Consider the following 19863-nt stretch of genomic DNA (forward strand, 5'->3'; position numbering starts at 1 on the left):
ATTAAAAACAACAAGGGAAGAATGACAAATAACATATAAGGGAACTCCCATAAGGTGATTTCTCAATAGAAACTCTACAAGTCAGAAGGGAATGGCGCAATATGCTTAAAGTGATGAAAGGGAAGAACCTGCAATCAAGAATAATCTAACCAGCAAGACTCTCGTTCAGATTTGATGGAGAAATCAAAAGCTTTCCAGACAAGCAAAAGTTAAGAGAACTCAGCAACACCACACCAGTTTTACAACAAATGCTAGGAAATACAAAAGAAAGAAAAGATCTACACAGAATAAACCCCTCAAAATTAAGAAAATGGTAATAGGATCATACATATTGATAAGTACCTTAAATGTAAATGGATTAAATGCACCAATCAAAAGACATAAACTGGCTGGGCAGATGAAAACATGTGCATGCATGCACTTCCACTTACTACATCACTCTCCTTAACCCTCAAATTGTATGGAATTATTTTATATTATTAGGTTAATCATGTTTCCATTGTGGGCTTGCAATTAGAATTATTGTTTACTTTCTGCCTGGCTATTGATTGTGAAAATGAATAAATATCTTTTACTATTGTGATTATGTAACTATTATTCACTTAGTCTCATTGTATCATGATTGGTCAACAGAAAATGATAGAATTCTATATCACCAAAACTAGCATTTAATAGAAAAACCTGTAATCACTTTTAAAAATCCAGGTGCATATCAGAATGATCATGGAATGTTTTGAAAAACAGAAATGCCCGGTGTTGCTCTTCTTCTCCAAAGCTCCAGATATGTTTCTAATGAGCAGCCATGTTTAAAAACAACTGGAATATATGTTGATCTTTTACTTTTATCTAGTTTGTTTAGCTTTTTCTATTTCATTTTCAGTTCTCCCATTTCATTTAGTTTATGTTCTCCAATTTCTCTATCCCTTCTTTTTTTTTTTTTGATGTTCTTTCTCAAGCCTTTATCAAGCATAGTAGAAAGTGTATATATACACATATATATATGGTATCGGAGAAGGCAATGGCACCCCACTCCAGTACTCTTGCCTGGAAAATCCATGGACGGAGGAGCCTGGTGGGCTCCAGTCCATGGGGTCGCTAGGAGTCGGACACGACTGAGCGACTTCCCTTTCACTTTTCTCTTTCATGCACTGGAGAAGGAAATGGCAACCCACTCCAGTGTTCTTGCCTGGAGAATCCCAGGGACGGTGGAGCCTGGTGGGCTGCCGTCTATGGGGTCGCACAGAGTCGGACATGACTGAAGCAACTTAGCAGCAGCAGCAGCATATATAGTATATATATATATATATATATATAAAGTATAAAGTATATATATATACACACACATACTTTCTGTGTACATATGTATGTATAACATATGTATAGTATGTATGTATAACATATATATGTATATTCAAAATAGTATGTATAATATATAAATGCATGCTCAAAAATGACAGAATGATCTCTGTTCGTTTCCAAGGCAAACCATTCAATAACACAGTAATCCAAGTCTATGCCCCAACCACTAATGCCAAAGAAGATGAAGTTGAACAGATCTTTGATGACTTACAAGACCTTCTAGAACTAACACCAAAAAAAGATGTCTTTTTCATCAGAGGGGGCTGGAATGCAAAAGTAGTAAGTCAAGAGATACCTGCAGTAACAGGAAAGTTTGGTCTTGGAGTACAAAATGAAGCAGGGCAAAGGCTAACAGAGTTTTGTCAAGAGACTGGACTGGTCATAGCAAACCCCTCTTCCAACGACACAAGAAACGACTCTACACATGGACATTACCAGATGGTCAATACTGAAATTAGACTCATTATATTCTTTGCAGCCGAAGATGGAGAAGCTCTACACAATCAGCAAAAACAAGGCTGGGAGCTGACTGTGGCTCAGACCATGAACTCCTTTATTGCCAAATTCAGACTTAAATTGAAGAAAGTAGGGAAAACCTCTAGAAATTCAGGTAAGACCTAAATCAAATCCCTTACAATTATACAGTGGAAGTGACAAGCAGATTAAAGGGATTAGATCTGATAGACAGAGTGCCTGAAGAACTATGGACAGAGGTTCGTGACATTGTACAGGAGGCGGTGATCAAGACCATCCCCCCCAAAAAAGAAATGCAGAAAGGCCAAATGGTTGTCTGAGGAGGCGTTACAAATAGCTGAGAAAAGAAGAGAAGTGAAAGGCAAGGAGAAAAGGAAAGATATAACCATCTGAATGCAGAGTTCCAAAGAATAGCAAGGAGAGATAAGAAAGCCTTCTTCAGCGATCAATGCAAAGAAATAGAGGAAAACAAGAGAATGGGAAAGACTAGAGACCTCTTCAAGAAAACTAGAGATACCAAGGGAACATTTCATGCAAAGATGGGCATGATAAAGGACAAAAATATTATGGACCTAATAGAAGCAGAAGATATTAAGAAAAGGTGGCAAGAACAGAAGAACTATACAAAAAAGATCTTCATGACCCAGGTAACCATGATGGTGTGATCACTTACCTAGAGCCACACTTCCTGGAGTACAAAATCAGGTGGGCCTTAGGAAGCATCACTATGAACAGAGCCAGTGGAGGTGATGGAATTCCAGTTGAGCTATTTCAAATCCTAATAGATGATGCTGTGAAAGTGCTGCATTCAATATGCCAGCAAATTTGGAAAACTCAGCAGTGGCCACAGGACTGGAAAAGGTCAGTTTTCATTCCAATTCCAAAGAAAGGCAATGCCAAAGAATGTTCAAACTACTGCACAATTGCGTTAATCTCACACGCTAGCAAAGTAATGCTCAAAATTCTTCAAAGCAAGGCTTCAATAGTACGTAAACCAAGAACTTGCAGATGTTCAAGCTGGATTTAGAAAAGGCAGAGGAACCAGAGATCAAATTGCCAACATCCACTGGATCATAGAAAAAGCAAGAGAGTTCCAGAAAAACATCAATTTCTGCTTTATTGATTACACCAAAGCCTTTGACTGCGTAGATCACAACAAACTGGAAAATTCTTCAGGAGATGGGAATACCAGACCACCTGACCTGCCTCCTGAGAAATCTGTATGCATGTAAAGGAGCAACAGTTAGAAACAGACATAGAACAATGGACTGGTTCCAAATTGGGAAAGGAGTATGTCAAGGCTGTATATTGTCACTCTGCTTATTTAACTTATATGCGGAGTACATCATGTGGAATGCCAGGCTGGATGAAGCACGAGCTGGAATCAAGATTGCCAGGAGAAATATCAATAACCTCAGATACCCAGATGACACCACCCTTATGGCAGAAAGTGAAGAGGAACTTAAGAGCCTCTTGATGAAGGTGAAAGAGAAGAGTGAAAAATCTGGCTTCAAGTTCAACATTCAAAAAACTAATTTCATGGCATCCGGTTCCATCACTTTATGGCAAATAAATGGGGAAACAATGGAAACAGTGAGAGACTTTACTTTCTTGGGCTTCAAAATCACTGCAAATGGTGACTGCAGCCATGAAATTAAAAGATGCTTGCTGTTTGGAAGAAAAGCTATGACCAACTTAGACAGCATATTCAAAAGCAGAGACATTACTTTGCTGACAAAGGTCCGTCTAGTCAAAGCTGTGGTTTTTTCAGTAGTTGTGTATGGATGTGAGAGTTGGACTCCAAAGAAAGCTGAGGGCTGAAGAATTGATGTTTTTGAACTGTGGTGTTGGAGAAAACTCTTGAGAGTCTCTTGGACTGCAAGGAGATCAAACCAGTCCATCCTAAAGGAAATCAGTCCTAAATATTCGTTGGAAGGACTGATGCTGAAGCTGAAACTCCAGTACTTTGGCCACCTGATGCGAAGAGCTGACTCATTGGAAAAGACCCTGATGCTGGGCAAGATTGAAGGCAAGAGCAACAGGGGACGACAGAGGACAAGATGATTGGATGGCATCATCGACTCAATGGATGTGAGTTTGAGCAAGCTCTGGGATCTGGTGACAGACAAGGAGGTCTTCCTGTAGATAGGAAGACTACGGTGTGCTGCAGTCCATGTTGTCACTAAGAGTCAGACACGACTGTTAACTGACTGAACTGACTATCATTTTTGATAGAATAATCACAATGAAAGATATGGGTACTTCAGATTTAGCATATTTTTAAAACTACAAGGGATAGGAAAGATTTGTTCCTGAATCTATGTGTTACAGCCTGTCACCCTTTGAGATCTTTCTACCTTCTTTAATTTAACCATTATCTTTATTCTTCAGAGATTTTTGGAGACTTGCTGAGGTTTCTGCTCTGACAAGAATGTTTCCGTTTGGGGAATCAGTTTTCTTTGGACAGGACCACCTGAAAGTGATTTTTTAAGCCCATGCTAAGCAGATAGCATTCCCTGGATTAGCAGTGGGAGGAGCAATGATGGTATGACGTGGAAAATAGTAGACTGGTAATCAGCCACTGAGGGGCTTCCCAGGTGGCACTAGTAGTAAAGAACCTGCCTGCCAATGCAGGTTAGATGTAAGTGAGTTCAATCCCTGGGTCGGGTAGGTCCCCTGGAGTAGGGAATGGCTAGCCACTCCAGTATTCTTGCCTGGAGGATTCCATGGACAGAGGAGCCTGGCGGGCTATGGTCTATAGGGTCACAAAGAGTTGGACACGACTGAAGCGACTTGGCACCCACACAGGCAGGCTCACAGGCAGCCACTGGGATTTAGAGTTAGCTGGAGAAATACTGTAAACAATAATTCTGGTTAAACAGCATTTAGTTCTTCGAATGGGAGATGGGACATTGGAGAAATGAGGAGAGAAATTTTTAGGTCTCTCGGAGAAAAAAAAAAAAATGAACAACTTGGAAGGATACTGACATTGTCCTTCCATTTCCTAAAAGATCTTTAAAAAGAAAATCTTTGCTGATTAACTCCTAGGAATTCATAAGGTTGGCCTAAGATGCATCCATATCTACTGTTTTAGGTGAATTATACCATTAGCAGAGAAACTAGAGTGAAGCCCACAGATATGCCTGATGGAACCAAGATCATGAAGAGTAGTCAAGAGCTCAGTAAGTGGTACTATAGCAATACAGAGGAAAAAACCTTAAAATGTATGTCTTCTTTAACCCACACTTTCACATCTAAGACTTCTTTCTGAGAATAGATTTATGTAAGTGGAAAAACTCAATGTAAAAGGAAATTTACCACAGTGAATCATGTCACAGCAAATCTACTAGCAAATTATAGGAATTTAATATCCAATAATAGAAGATTCATTCAATAAATTTTGGGACATCTATCAATTGAATGCTATTGCCATTTAAAATAATGTAAATGTGTATTTACTGAAATAAGGAGATGTTTATGCTATATTGTTAAGGAATAAATTAACATGTAAATTATCTGGATATGTATTTGCCAAAATGTTATTAATGATGACCTCTGAATGTATTCAGATAAATTTAAAAACACTTATCTGTATTAAATTTTTTTCTACAGAGTATTACTTGTATGCTAAAAGTAAAAATCGAAAGCAAATAGGTAATCTGGTGAGCAGCTGAGACAGAATGTCTGGGTTCCCACTGAGTGGCTGATGGAGGATTGAAGAAGCAGATGCTCTGGTCTCAAACCTAGAGGTGAGTACATACCTCATCTGAGATAATTCCCCTTTACCAAGAGCAGTTAGGGTCTTTTACTAAAACTATGCTTCATGCACCATGAGCTTCATCAAACTGGTAAAGAATTAGTCGTTTAAAATATCTTTCATGAACAAACAAGCAAAATGGTCAAAATGACGTCTTCACTTACTTTCCCCACTGGATGATCAGTATGATGAAGAGCAGGGCTGGTATTTGGTAGTTTGCATCTATGAGGCGCACTTACACAGGTGATCAGCCCTCAGTGGATGCCTTTGTTTACTACTGAAAGAGAAAAGCAGCATGAATTAGTTATTCAACAGATGCTCTTTGATCACTCAACTGAACATATCCTTTATTAAATTTAGAGTTCTAACATTTGGCATTTCATTTCTTCATTAGGATACATTATTGGGCTATTCATAGTTAAGAGAAAACATCTTATTTACAGCTGATGGTTCATTCCAGTTATCCATGGCAGGAGCACATTTGCCTCTGTGTCAAAATGCAATTAAGAAATTCACTCTTGGTATTATCTTTCCCCAGCATTTTGCTTTTTTTGCAAATCTTTCCTTTCTTCTCTTTTCAGTTCAGTTCAGTCGCTCAGTTGTGTCCAACTCTTTGCAACCCCATGGACTGGAGCACACCAGGCCTCCCTGTCCATCACCAACTCCTGGAGTTTACTCGAACTCATGTCCATCAAGTCGGTGATGCCATCTAACCATCTCATCCTCCATTGTCCCCTTCTCCTCCTGCCTTCAATCTTTCCCAGCATCAGGGTCTTTTCAAATGACTCAGCTCTTCGCATCAGATGGCCAAAGTATTGGAGTTTCAGCTTCAACATCAGTCCTTCCAGTGAACACCCAGGACTGATCTCCCTTAGGATGGACTGGTTGGATCTCCTTGCAGTCCAAGGGACTCTCAAGAGTCTTCTCCAACACCACAGTTCAAAAGCATCAATTCTTCTATGCTCAGCTTTCTTTATAGTCCAACTCTCACATCTATACATGACTACTGGAAAAACCATAGCCTTGATTAGATGGACTTTTGTTGGCAAAGTAATGTCTGCTTTTTAATATGCTGTCTAGGTTGGTCATAACTTCCCTTCCAAGGAGTAAGCGTCTTTTAATTTCGTGGCTGCAGTCACCATCTGCAGTGATTTTGGAGCCCCTAAAAATAAAGTCAGCCACTGTTTCCACTGTTTCTCCATCTATTTGCCATGAAGTGATGGGACCGGACGCCATGATCTTCGTTTTCTGAAAGTTGAGCTTTAAGCCAACTTTTTCACTCTCCTCTTTCACTTTCATCAAGAGGCTCTTTAGTTCTTCTTCACTTTCTGCCATAAGGGTGGTGTCATCTGCATATCTGAGGATATTGATATTTCTCCCTGCAATCCTTGATTCCAGCTTGTGCTTCATCCAGTCCAGCATTTCTCATGATGTACTCTGCATATAAGTCAAATAAACAGAGTGACAATATACAGCCTTGACGTACTTACTCCTTTTCCTATTTGGAACCAGTCTGTTGTTTCATGTCCAGTTCTAACTGTTGCTTCCTGACCTGCATACAGATTTCTCAAGAGGCAGGTCAGGTGGTCTGGTATTCCCATCTCTTTCATTCATTAAAACAGTGATGAACCCTAATTTTCTGAACTGTGAACTAAACTGAACTCAACGTATTCCCGAGGAATGCAGTTTCTCATCCTCAAATTTTTAATATAAAAATGGTGCAATATCTCTTCAATCCTCTGGTCCAGAAGTTTAGAATCAGCCTAAGTCTCTCAGGCTTCTGCTGTTAAATTTATCATTTGAATAACTCATCCAATCAGTCTACCTGCTAAATAACCCAGTTCTGTCCTGTTTGCTCTGTTCTCCCTGCAATTCATTAATTGAACAAATACTTATCAAGTAGCTACCACTGTTTACAGTAGTGAGCAAAACAGTCTCTGCCCCCATGGAGCCTGTAAGGTAGCAGGAGAGACAGATGCTAAACAAGGCTATCTGATCTAATAATTTTGGGGAGTGATAAATTCAGTGATGATAAAGTAGAGGGTTATGGGACGGGAGTATGTTAGACTCGATGGTAAGACATGGCCTGTTTGTGGAGTGGACATTTGTGCAGGAAAAGCTGAAGGATGGGAAGGGTGAGCCATCTGAAGATCTTGGGGAAGAGCCACTCTGGCAGAGAGAAAAGAAAATGCAAAGATGTGAGATGGGAAAACATTTAGTGTGTTCAGGAAGGCCAATGTGTCTTGAATGGAGTGAGTGAGAGGGGAGTGATGACAGGCAGGCAGGCAGGGACCAGGCTGCAGGGGATGTCTACCATTTAGAAGGAATTGAGATTTTTCTTTAGTATGATAGGAAGCTATTCAAAGTCTTGAGGAAGGGGATGACATTATTTGATGTATGTTTTTGAAAGACCACCCTGACTACAGTGTGGGGAAGATTCTACAAGAGAGAAACCAGAAGGTCAATTAGGAAACTATAGACATCCAGGTAAGAGATGATGGAGCTGGTAACTGTGGAGATAGTGAGAAGTGACCAGATTCAGGTGTGTTTTGAAGGAAGAGCCAGTAGTACTCCCAGTGGATGGAGGGGATGGTAGGAAGGGGAAGAGAACGATCAAAATGACATCGAGGTGTTTAGCCTGAGCCTGTATACCTAAATATAATTTGTGAAACAATTTATCTTTTTGCCTATCAGGAGAAAATTGTCTTTCTCATGTATTCATTTCCTTTTAAGTGTGGATTTATTTCTTGGTTTTCTGTTCTGTTTCTTTGCTTAGTACTACATTCTTCTAATTCCTAACTTTCAAATTACTAATGTAATATCAATTTATATATTATGTAGTATGTTATAAGGGCTTCTCTCATGGCTCAGTGGTAAAGAATCTGCCTGCAATGCAGGAGATGTGAAAGACACGGGTTTGATCCATAGGTTGGGAAGATCCCCTGGAGAAAGAAATGGCAACCCACTCCAGTATTCTTGCCTGGAAAGTCCCATGGATAAAGGAGCCTGGTAAGCTACAGTCCATGGGGTCACAAAGAGTCAGACATGACTTAGTGACTAAATGACAGCAACAAACAATATATTATAAACAAAATTATCAATATAAACTAAAAAGTCATTTTCTAATCATTCTTATTTTCAGCTATGTTCTGGTTATTCTCACATACTAATTTTACAAATAAATTTGAGTCCCTTTTATCAAGTTTGTCGAAAATGATCTGCTAGGAATTTATATTTTTTAATTGTATTTATCACTTAGTTTCATGTATAATAAGATTCTAAAATATTCTTTTTCTTTCCTTTTACAATGTCCTCTGTAAAGTTTTATAATTTCCTTAATACAAAGCATACACATTTCTTGTTATTTTTTCTTTTGTGAGTGGGAAACTATTTTACTTTCTAATTAATTATTGTAGGCAACTAAGAAAGTTATTACTCTGTATATTTGTATTTTAAGCCAGATAATCTATTGAATTCTCTCATGTTTCTAGGAGTTTCTAAGATGATTCGCTTGGGTTTTTCAAGACTGTAATCTTTATAATCTGCAAATAAAGATACTTCTGCCTCTTCCTACCCAATATTTGTGCTTATCTCATTCTCTCATCTAATTATATTGGTGAGCACTTCAAGAACAATCATTAAATAATTGTGGTGATAACAAGTACCCTTGTCTTGTGCCTGGCCTTTATGAGGATATTTCTAGGTTCTCCCAGTAAGTGTTACAAGATATGTATGAAATATCTTTTTAAATATATGGCTTAAAAAGTTTTACTCTGTTATCACAATAATAAGATCTTTTAAAAAGCCTTTTTGGGGGAGGGATGGCAAGTATTGAACTAATCATGGAAGGTTTGTAAAAAATTATTTTTTAAAAATTTGAATTGAAATCCAGTTGATTCACAATGTTTCAAGTATACAGCAAACTGATTCAGTTATACATATATATTTATATACGTCGTCTTCTTCAGATTCTTTTCCATTATAGGTTATTATGAGATATTAAATATAACTCCCTGTAACAGTAGATCCTTGTTATTGAATCAAGTGGTTTTAATTCTCTGATCTGTTTATATGATAAAGTCTCTGAATAGATTTTCATATGATTGAACTAGCTTCAGAAATTTGGAATTACCCCCAATTGGTTATAATATGTTCTTACTTCATTCTACTATTCTTATAGTTAAATATGCTAGTGTTTTATTTGGTGTTTTGTGTCTTATTCATAACTGAGGTTAGTGTGTTTTTCATTTACAGCTGGTGGGCCCCAAATTGTACATTCCAGCAAAATGTGGGGTTAAAATGGTCTTTGTTCCTGCACCCACCTAGCCGATATGCTCCCAGCAGCCCATGGCAGCACCCACATAGCATGGCTGTCACACAGTCAGCCTAGTGGGTGGTATGTTTCTCAGCACCTTCTGTGAACAAATGAGTATCGGGCCCAGTGGTCCCCAATTATTTTAGCTCTCCTCTCCTTTCAGGAACCAGCAAGCCAGACTCCTTCAAGCAATAAAGAGAACATGCACTATTTATTAAGTTCTTATCTACTGTGTCCCATATTATTTGAGTGCTGACCATATAATTGTAAATAAGGAACCAGTTCCTGCCCTCACAGGGCAGCTTGTAAAATCAAATGTGACACCTCCTCATATGGGAGCAAGTATCAGGGATCAGGAGCTCCCCTGGTGGCTCAGACAGGAAAGACTCTGCCTGCAATGCAGGAGACCCAGCTTCAATCCCAGGGTCAGGAAGATCCCCTGGAGAATGGAAATGGCAACCCACTCCAGTATTCTTGCCTGGGAAATCCCATGGACAAAGGAGCCTGGCTAGCTACAGTCCATGGGGTTGTAAAGAGTTGGACATGACTGAGGGACTAACACATTAGGGATCTGAATTCTGTCTGTCCAACTTCATCTTTGTTCTTCAGGCATAAACTTCCCTCCCTTAAAAAAAAAAAGTGAATTTGAAATGTATTTTCTGAAGTTCATTTATGTAAGAGAAATTTCCAGAAGCACTGCCTGGACCTGTGGGGCAAGTTAAGCATTAGCATCCTTCCTTGAGGCTTTATTTCAGTACTCTGCAGGTCCATCTGCAACCTGTATTTTGAATCTAATTAGTTGCATAATAACTCTTTACATTTTTATACAGTGTGGCACCTTTCTTTGGATTAGCTTAAAATGTTTTACAGCCATTATTCTATTAACCCTCACCCTAGGGAGTGTTGAGGGTGGCATAGAATATGTTATTATCTTTCTTTTCTCGAAGGGGCATGATGGCACAAGAAAGTCAAGAAACTTGAGCAATAGCACACATGAAGTCGGATGGAACCGGTTATAGAAACAGGCTTTTGCTACTGAGGCATAAACCTCTCTGCTTCCCTCTATCAGACAGTCCCAAATAGGCTGAATGGTGATAATGAAGGTTTTCCTTTTGTCAAAAACAATGAGTTAAATATATGCTGGGGAAGCAGCAGATGAGTTAAGCTAAATCATCCAGGGTGATAGACAGCTGTTGAATATACATCCTCAGACAAGATGCACATGTAATCCAAGTCTACTTTACTACATGATAAATGCTGCCACGTGCGGTAGAAGGAAATCAGGAAGTGCCCTGCTTGACACTGTGTGTGCGCTCAGTCACTCAGTCATGTCCGGCTCTTTGTGACCCCATGGCCAGGCTCCTCTGTCCATGGGATTCTCCAGGTAAGAATAATAAAGTGGGTTTCTATTTCCTCCTCCAGGGGATCTTCCTGACCCAGGGATTGGACCCAAGTCTCCTGCATTAGCAAGAGGATTCTTTCACCACTGAGCCACCAGGTAAGAACTAAATACTTTGTATTTGTTGAAGAAAAGATGGAAGGAAAGTAGGGAGAATGAAGATAAGGCATTGTTCTCATCGTGGAGAAGCTTACCGCTGGGGAGGGAGAAACACTAGAAACTAACGTAAAACAATAATGTGCTGCACTAGAGAGCATTGTCCCTGGATGCAATGGTGTGCAGAGGAGGAAGAAGTCCTCCTTCTGGAGCCGTCACAGAAGCCTTGCAGTAGATGCAATCTGAATCAGCTCCAGAGACTGCATGGGTTCTGGAGAGGTGAAGAGCAGGAGGGAGATTATCTTTGGAAGTGAGAGGGTCTGACAAGGCTGGTGGTAGAGGGTAAAGAAAAGAGGGAGTGCTTCCTTAAAACTGTATTTTTAAAGGAAGTGGTGGGTTTTGTGAGAATGGCAAGACAGATTGTTTCTTTCAATAGATATTGTGGAGTGCCTACAGTCTGCTATGACAGAGGAGACCATCGAAGCAAACTCCTACATGCTCAGGTGGAGAGAGTGCTGCTGTTGAGGAGGCACGCTGTTAAGTTTTGAGTGTGTAGTAACTTCAGTGCATCTGGCTCAGCACATTTACGTTGAGATTTTATGGCTGCTGTCATCTGCTCAGAGTGTGTGTTTCTCTCTGTAAGATAAGACTGAGCTCACAGTTGTTTTCTGTTACCACTGAAATTTCTTTCTTTCATTCTTTTAATTTTACTGTTTTGTATTTTTTTTGCTCAGTTTCAGTTAGTGAAATATATAAAGATGTATTTATCACTATTAATGTTACTGTAATCATTATTTTTTACCATCATTCAGTTCTAATTAAAGACACCACTGCATCCCTTACCATCCCATCTCTGCTCCATCTGTATCCCTTACTGGGGATCCATCACTGGCAGATATTTTCCTAGCCACTGTCTTCTTCTGACCTGGGTTGAGCAAATTAGAATTCTAAAATTGGAAATAATTATTATTGTCTTTTGGAAATTTCAACCTCTTCAGGAATCGAAACTCTTGTTTCACAGAGTTTTGATTCCTTCTCACCCACAAACCAGGGACGGTGGAAAGGTTCAGAAGCTGAAATCTCTATTCCTAAGTCCTGTTGCCTTTAAACTAGAAGTTCAGTTCAGTTCAGTCGCTCAGTCGTGTCCGACTCTTTGCAACCCCATGAATCGCAGCACACCAGGCCTCCCTGTCCATCACCATCTCCCAGAGTTCACTCAGACTCACATCCATCGAGTCAGTGATGCCATCCAGCCATCTCATCCTCGGTTGTCCCCTTCTTCTCCTGCCCCCAATCCCTCCCAGCATCAGAGTCTTTTCCAATGAGTCAACTCTTCGCATGAGGTGGCCAAAGTACTGGAGTTTCAGCTTTAGCATCATTCCTTCCAAAGAAATCCCAGAGTTGATCTCCTTCAGAATGGACTGGTTGGATCTCCTTGCAGTCCAAGGGACCCTCAAGAGTCTTCTCCAACACCACAGTTCAAAAGCATCAATTCTTCGGAGCTCAGTTAGAAAAAAAAAAAATTATTCAACATTGTAGGAAATGTATATCAACCCGAACAGGAGATTTCAGGTTATTAAAAGATGATGTTGATTATTCAGGGTCTGAAGAAGGCAGAAGAGGGTCTAGAACCAGATTTGGAGGCATTCGGACTTTGAAGTCGCATCAGGGCAGTGAAGCTGGAAATATTAAGACAGTGTGCACCAGCGCAGAAAAGTAGAACCTATAGCCTTGCAGCTCAGTCCCAGGTAGGACTCGGGGGAAGAAGAGCACACAGGAATGACCCTCAGTTTCCTGCATTTCAAGCTTGCATGCTTACAGGGCTTCTCAGGTGGCACCAGTAGTGAAGAACACGCCTGCCCAATGCAGGAGAGGTAAGAGACTCAGGTTCCACCCCTGGGTCAGATGGATCCTCTGGAGGAGGAAATAGCAACCCACTCCAGTATTCTTGCCTGGAAAATCCCACGGACAGAAGAGCTTGGCAGCCAACTGTCCCTAGGGTCACAAAGAGTCAGACACAACTGAAGCGACTTAGCACACAAGCTTACAGCTGCAGGCGGGCAGGGGTGGGGGTAAGAATATTTAGAAGAGAGACTGTAAGAATTTTTCTGAAGTTCATTTCACATTTACTACCTTTCCATCTAATGGAGAGCTTGACTGAGAATGAGGTTCATATCAAATTCCTATTTCTCTTTTCTCTCTTTGAATGTTCCCAGTTTAATTCAGGCGCATGCATTATCAAACATCTGTTTTAATTACAGCCATTGTTAAGGTAGTTAATCAGTTGTCGTCTCTCACCAGCCAAAATCCTATACTGCTGAATTTTCGTACAATCAAAGATACAATAAATATAAAAGGAATTCTTGTATATCAGCACTAAAAAAAATGCACACAACTTCTTTGCTCACTGATGCAACCAAAACACCCAGGAGTTATTATAATGTGCATTCCCCTGACACAGACTTTTATTTCATGCAAATGACTGTGATTAAGATTCAAATACTTTTTTTTCCATTTTCACACATTACTTAATCAATGTGAAGTACTGTGTAAAAATTGCATCTCTTCATAACAGTGATTTTGACCAAGTCAAGTGTTGCTCCTAGAATTATAATCCAGACTTGTGATTCAATTATCATTTAGAGACTTTCTAAATTCAAATTAAGTTCACTCTTCCCTTCTTTTCCCAAGACTGTAAACTTAATATCAGTATGGATCATTTGTGAGGTGTGATCAAAATAACTTTCCACCACAAGGACATACACAATGTGATGTGTGAATTTTCCCTTGCTTGCAAAAAAAGCACAACAATCAATAGTACTTGGCCATTAAAATGTATGAAATGCACGAAGTACAGTCTATTTTTCCATTTATGTTACACTTAGCTTTTAGGTTGAATAATACTGACACTCCCCAGAATACTTATCTATTTGAAGTTACCTGGAGCAGTTCTACAAACTGCCATTTAAAAAGTTAAATAAGAACTTATGGAATACTTAAAGTTTGGCATCTCCATTTAATGATTTAACTATTGGGCATTCAAAAGCACATTCTTATAGGAACCGATGAGGAATGCATAAAATAAAGTAGGGTTCCAGAAGCATCTCATACAACTATAAAACACTGATCTATTTACAGTTTACTGCACCCATGCTAGAGGCTGAATCTTGTTTTGTTACTGTTTGTGACTCTTTCTTGCTCATCTTGCATTTCATTTATACTAGAGGAAAAATTAGATTTTTACCAATGACTAGGTTTGAGTTATTACCAAACACTATCCACATTCATTTCTTAAGATGTGCTTTTTTAGCCTCCAAGTTGAACATAAAATCCAATTTTAATTGCTTTTCTTTTTCAACACTCATCCCAAATTCCTCTTTTTGTGTCCATTTGCAATAAGCAGGGGAAAATACTCATCTTTTATTTTCCATGCTTCCTGGAACACAATGCTATTTCTATGCCAGAGCTGAATTTGTTGAAATCGAATAATTTTTTTTGAGAGAAGAATTTGCATTTGATGGAGTTTGATAAATTCAAACAGATAATGTTTGAATCTGGATGTTCAGTTTTGAAGGTTGTTTCTTGAACATTCTTATGAAGATGTTCCATCTCTTCTGTCAGGAAAGGTTGGAAAGACATTGGCAGTTAGTCCAAATGAGAGTCCCAACTCACAGGGACCCTGACCAGTCAGAACCAAAGGTATTGTCTTGAATTTACCAGAAGACTGGGAAATATCTGTAAGACTGAGGTAGTTCTAGCTGGTTTTACAAAAGGCAGAGGAACCAGAGATTAAATTGCCAATATCCGCTAGATCATCGAAAAAGCAAGAGTTCCAGAAAAACATCTATTTCTGCTTTATTGACTATGCCAAAGCCTTTGATTATGTGGATCACAATGAACTGTGGAAAATTCTGAAAGAGATGGGAATACAGACCACCTGACCTGCCTCTTGAGAAACCTATATGCAGGTCAGGAAACAACAGTTAGAGCTGGACATGGAACTGGTTCCAATAGACTGGTTCCAAATAGGAAAAGGAATTCGTCAAGGCTGTATATTGTCACCCTGCTTGTTTAACTTATATGCAGAGTACATCATGAGAAACACTGGGCTGGAAGAAGCACAAGCTGGAATCAAGATTGCCAGGAGAATTATCAATAACCTCACACATGCAGATGACACCACCTTTATGGCAGAAAGTGAAGAGGAACTAAAGAGCCTCTTGATGAAAGTGAAAGAGGAGAGTGAAAAAGTTGGCTTAAAGCTCAACATTCAGAAAATGAAGATCATGGCATCTGGTTCCATCACTTCATGGGAAATAGATGGGGAAACAGTGGAAACAGTGGAAACAGTGTCAGACTTTATTTTGGGGGGCTCCCAAATCACTGTAGATGGTGAGTGCAGCCATGAAATTAAAAGACGCTTACTCCTTGGAAGGAAAGTTATGACCAACCTAGACAGCATATTAAAAAGCAGAGACATTACTTTGCCAACAAAGGTCGGTCTAGTCAAGGCTATGGTTTTTCCAGTGGTCATGTATGGATGTGAGAGTTGGACTATAAAGAAAGCTGAGCATAGAAGAATTGATGCTTTTGAACTGTGGTGTTGGAGAAGACTCTTGAGAGTCCCTTGGACTGCAAGGAGATCCAACCAGTCCATCCTAAAGGAGATCAGTCCTGGGTGTTCATTGGAAGGTCTGATGTTGAAGCTGAAACTCCAATACTTTGGCGACCTGATGCAAAGAGCTGACTCACTTGAAAAGACCGTGATGTTGGGAAAGATTGAGGGCAGGAGGAGAAGGGAATGACAGAGGATGAGATGGTTGGATGGCATCACTGACTCAATGGACATGGGTTTGGGTGGACTCCAGGCATTGGTAACGGACAGGGAGGCCTGGCGTGCTGCGGTTTATGGGGTCGCAAAGAGTCGGATACGACTGAGCAACTGAACTAAACTGAGGTAGTTCTGTGAGAGGAAGATTTATGAACTGTAGATCTGTGTGAGAAGTCAGGGTAGCATTCTGTAGGAGTGCAAGAAGCCAGCCACGCCAGGGTCATCTGAAGTCAGTCCAGATTGTTTACAGAGAACCAAAGGGATAATTTCTATCTATTCTGATCTTATTTAGGAGGTTCTGGGGGAAGGGTGTTTTAAGATAAAGCTTTAGGGGGAAAATGAAATTGTGTCAGAGACTATTGACTGGGTACTAATGTCCAATTGTCCCTATTCCATAGTACTGTTTTTTTATGGTTGCCTGGAATAAAGGCAGTTTCCCAGGCACATTTATAGTTAATAGTGGACCCATCACTAAGTTCTGGACAGTGAAATATAAGCAGAGTAGTGGTCCAGAATTAATGATCCCAAATGCCTGGGACCAGATATGGCTTGGAATTCAGGATTTTTTCAGATTTTGAAGGTGCTATGGTGCACGTACTGCTTATTGTAGAATATGTCAGTTGGAGTCAGGGACAGCATATCACTGTCAACTGCAGCAAAGCATAATATTTACTCTAAGTGGGATAAATAAAGGTCGTAGTCTCATGCCAGCTCAAGTCAAATTTTACCTTCAAATGAGTTTTTGTTGAGAGTGGGATGAATGGAGAATGACATATATACACCACCAATGTGTGAAATAGATAGCTGGTGAGAAGTTGCTGGATAACACAGAGAGCCCAGCTTGGTGTTCTATGATGACCTAGAGGGGTGGAATGGGGGGAGGGGAGGGAGGGTCAAGAGGGAGGAGATATATGTATAATTTTGGCTGATTCTCATTATTGTACGGCAGAAACCCACACAACGTTGTAAAGCAATTTCCCTCCAATTGAAAAATACCTGAAAATTATATAGATGATGGGGAAATGGCTGGAGAGAGAAGAACAGGTATTAACACAATATAATGCTTTGTAAGTATAACCTTGATTTCAGCAGACTTAATGGAGCCTAAATGAAAGATAGAGCCATTTTCTCAGAAAGTTAATTCTGTGATCTCCCTCTTGTAAGAGGGAAGGGGCCATAAGGGCATCCCGTCCAGGTAGAATTGTGTTTGGTCCTCGGCTATGTGAGGGGGCCCACAGAGAGTGGGCCCACAGCCTCCCCAGAGAGTGTCTCCAGGAGGAGTGTGAAAGCAGCTGCCACCCAGTAAGGATCCCACTTTGACAGCACAGAGATGTCAGCTCAGGGTTACACAGTTGCAGTCCTAGGTAGGAGCTTCTCAGACTTAGCATTTGCTTTCTGCTCAAATAGGGAATGTGTCACTCTGCCAGAGTATGGCTTTTTACAGATGATGAAATAAAGCTGTATATGTCTCATTATTTAAAAAATAAATAAAATATATAAAAAAGTTTAATTTTTCAGATATTTTTGGATTTTAGAATTATGTATTACATGGTCATTTCTAGAAAACTCTAGAGACAGTTGACAAATATCCTTCATCTTTTCCCTGTTCTTTCCTACCTCCAGCCTCCTGGAGTACAATGCTTCTTTAGACCGTGAGGACTGTGGTTAAAGAGACAATCTCTACTGCCCTTACTTACTACTTTCCTCAAAGAGATATTATCTTTTAAAAAAAATTTCATTTGTTTTTTTGTATACTGACTTTTACAATTTTTCTTTTAATTAAAGATTCTTAAAATTCTATGGTGTTTTACAACTTTCAAATGTTTCACACACATGATTTTATGTAATTCCATAATAACACTTTTTTTCCTCCCTCTCCTTCCTTCCCTCTCCACACTTTCTTCTCTCCACTGGTAACCACTAGTTTGTTCTCTGTATCTGTGAGGTTGCTTTGCTTCTTTGTCTTTCTTTCTTTTTTGTTTTATTCACCAGTTATATTTTTTAGACTCAACATATAAGTGACATCATACAGTATTTGTTTTTCTCTGTCTGACTGACTTCACTTAGCACTGTTGTTGATCAGTTGCCAGGTCTTGTCCAACTCTCTGTGACCCCAGGAACTGTAGCATGCCAGGCTGCCCTATTCTTCACTATCTCCCTGAGTTTGCTTAGACTTATGTCCGTTGATGCCATCCAACCATCTTATCCACTGTCGCCCCCTTCTCTTCTGGCCCTCAATTTTCCCCAGCATCAGGGTCTTTTCCAGTGAAATCTGCTCTTTGCATCAGGTGGCCAAATATTGGAGTTTCAGCTTCAGCACTGCTGATTTTTAAAAAATAAAATATTTACTTACTTGGCTGTGTTAGATCTTGGTTGCAGCATGCAGGATCTACACACATTTCGGTGTGCAGGCTCAGAGCACACAGGCTTTTCTCTAGTTGCTTCTCTCTCAGGCTTAGTTGCCCTTCTGCAGTCAGGATCTTAGTTCCCTGACCAGGGATCAAACCTGAGTCCCCTGCATTGAAAGGCAGATTCTCAACCACTGGACCACCAGGGAAGCCCCAGAAGCCTACTGCTCTTGATGACCACTTTAATCCTTCTAACTACAACATCATCATGATGGAAAACATTGGTCAGAATGGCTTATAGGTCTCATCACTTTATAGCCGTCCTCCCAGCCCAATTTTTAAATTCACTTTTGGGAATTTAAATTTTGGAAAGCCAGTTAAGCTGTCATCTTGGCCATACTTGTTGGGACACTTCTGTCTCATTGAGGTGTCACACACTCAGTGGTTGGTGGCTTTTTACTATTAATACCTAAGTACCACAAGAAGTCATGATTTAATAACAAAGCAATCCCTAGCTCAAATCTGAGACAACTTAGAAGTTATAATTTTATCATACTCACAAATAACTGTCATTACATTCTTGTAATTTCTGGCACAATTACCCTAGAAACTATGGGGGAAAAATGTAACTGGTTAGCAAAAGGGAAGGTCAGGGCTAATGGAATTGGTTTTGACCCTGAAGGAGTGTGGGTGGGAATGAGCCCTTCTCAGTCCCATAGCTTTCCAACTACTCATTAGCATAGTTGGAGCTCAAGTAACATTGTGGCAAATATAGTAAAACATTAACAATTGTAATCAATGTGATGAACATGTTGATATACATTATACTATTCTCCCTACTTTTGTATATTTGACACTTTCATAATAAAAATCTGAAAACAAGGGGGAAATCCATCCAAATAATACCTTTAAAAATTAGCTCCCAAATGGCATTATTTAAGTGAAGTGGTCCAAGCAGTTAGCCCTGTACAGTATCCAGCAGGCACATGTGAAAGTCGCTCAGTCCTGTCTGACTCTTTGTGACCCTACAGTCCACGGAATTCTCCAGGCCAGAATACTGGAGTGGGTAGCCTTCCTTCTCCAGGGGATCTTCCCAACCCAGGAATGAAACCCAGGTCTCCCGTATTGCAGGCGGATTCTTTACCAGCTGAACCACAAGGGAAGTCCAGCAGGCACATATGATTCTTTACATTTAAATGTAAGTCAATTTGAAGTAAATAAAAAATACAGTTCCTCAGTTGCACTAGCCATATTTCAAGTACTCACTAGTCACTGGCTGTATAT

The 19863-nt window shown here is 39.9% G+C and overlaps 1 long non-coding RNA gene across 1 annotated transcript; it reads left to right on the plus strand.

Moving 5' to 3' along the window:
• The first annotated feature begins 2686 nt into the window (after positions 1–2686).
• LOC132660060 (uncharacterized) lies at positions 2687–9168 on the plus strand. Its single transcript, XR_009601246.1, has 3 exons — positions 2687–5015; positions 5446–5582; positions 6172–9168. It is a non-coding gene; the product is annotated as an uncharacterized LOC132660060 (long non-coding RNA).
• The last annotated feature ends 10695 nt before the right edge of the window (positions 9169–19863 follow it).

Source organism: Ovis aries, chromosome 7 (assembly GCF_016772045.2).
Source record: "Ovis aries strain OAR_USU_Benz2616 breed Rambouillet chromosome 7, ARS-UI_Ramb_v3.0, whole genome shotgun sequence".
Lineage (NCBI taxonomy): Eukaryota > Metazoa > Chordata > Mammalia > Artiodactyla > Bovidae > Ovis > Ovis aries.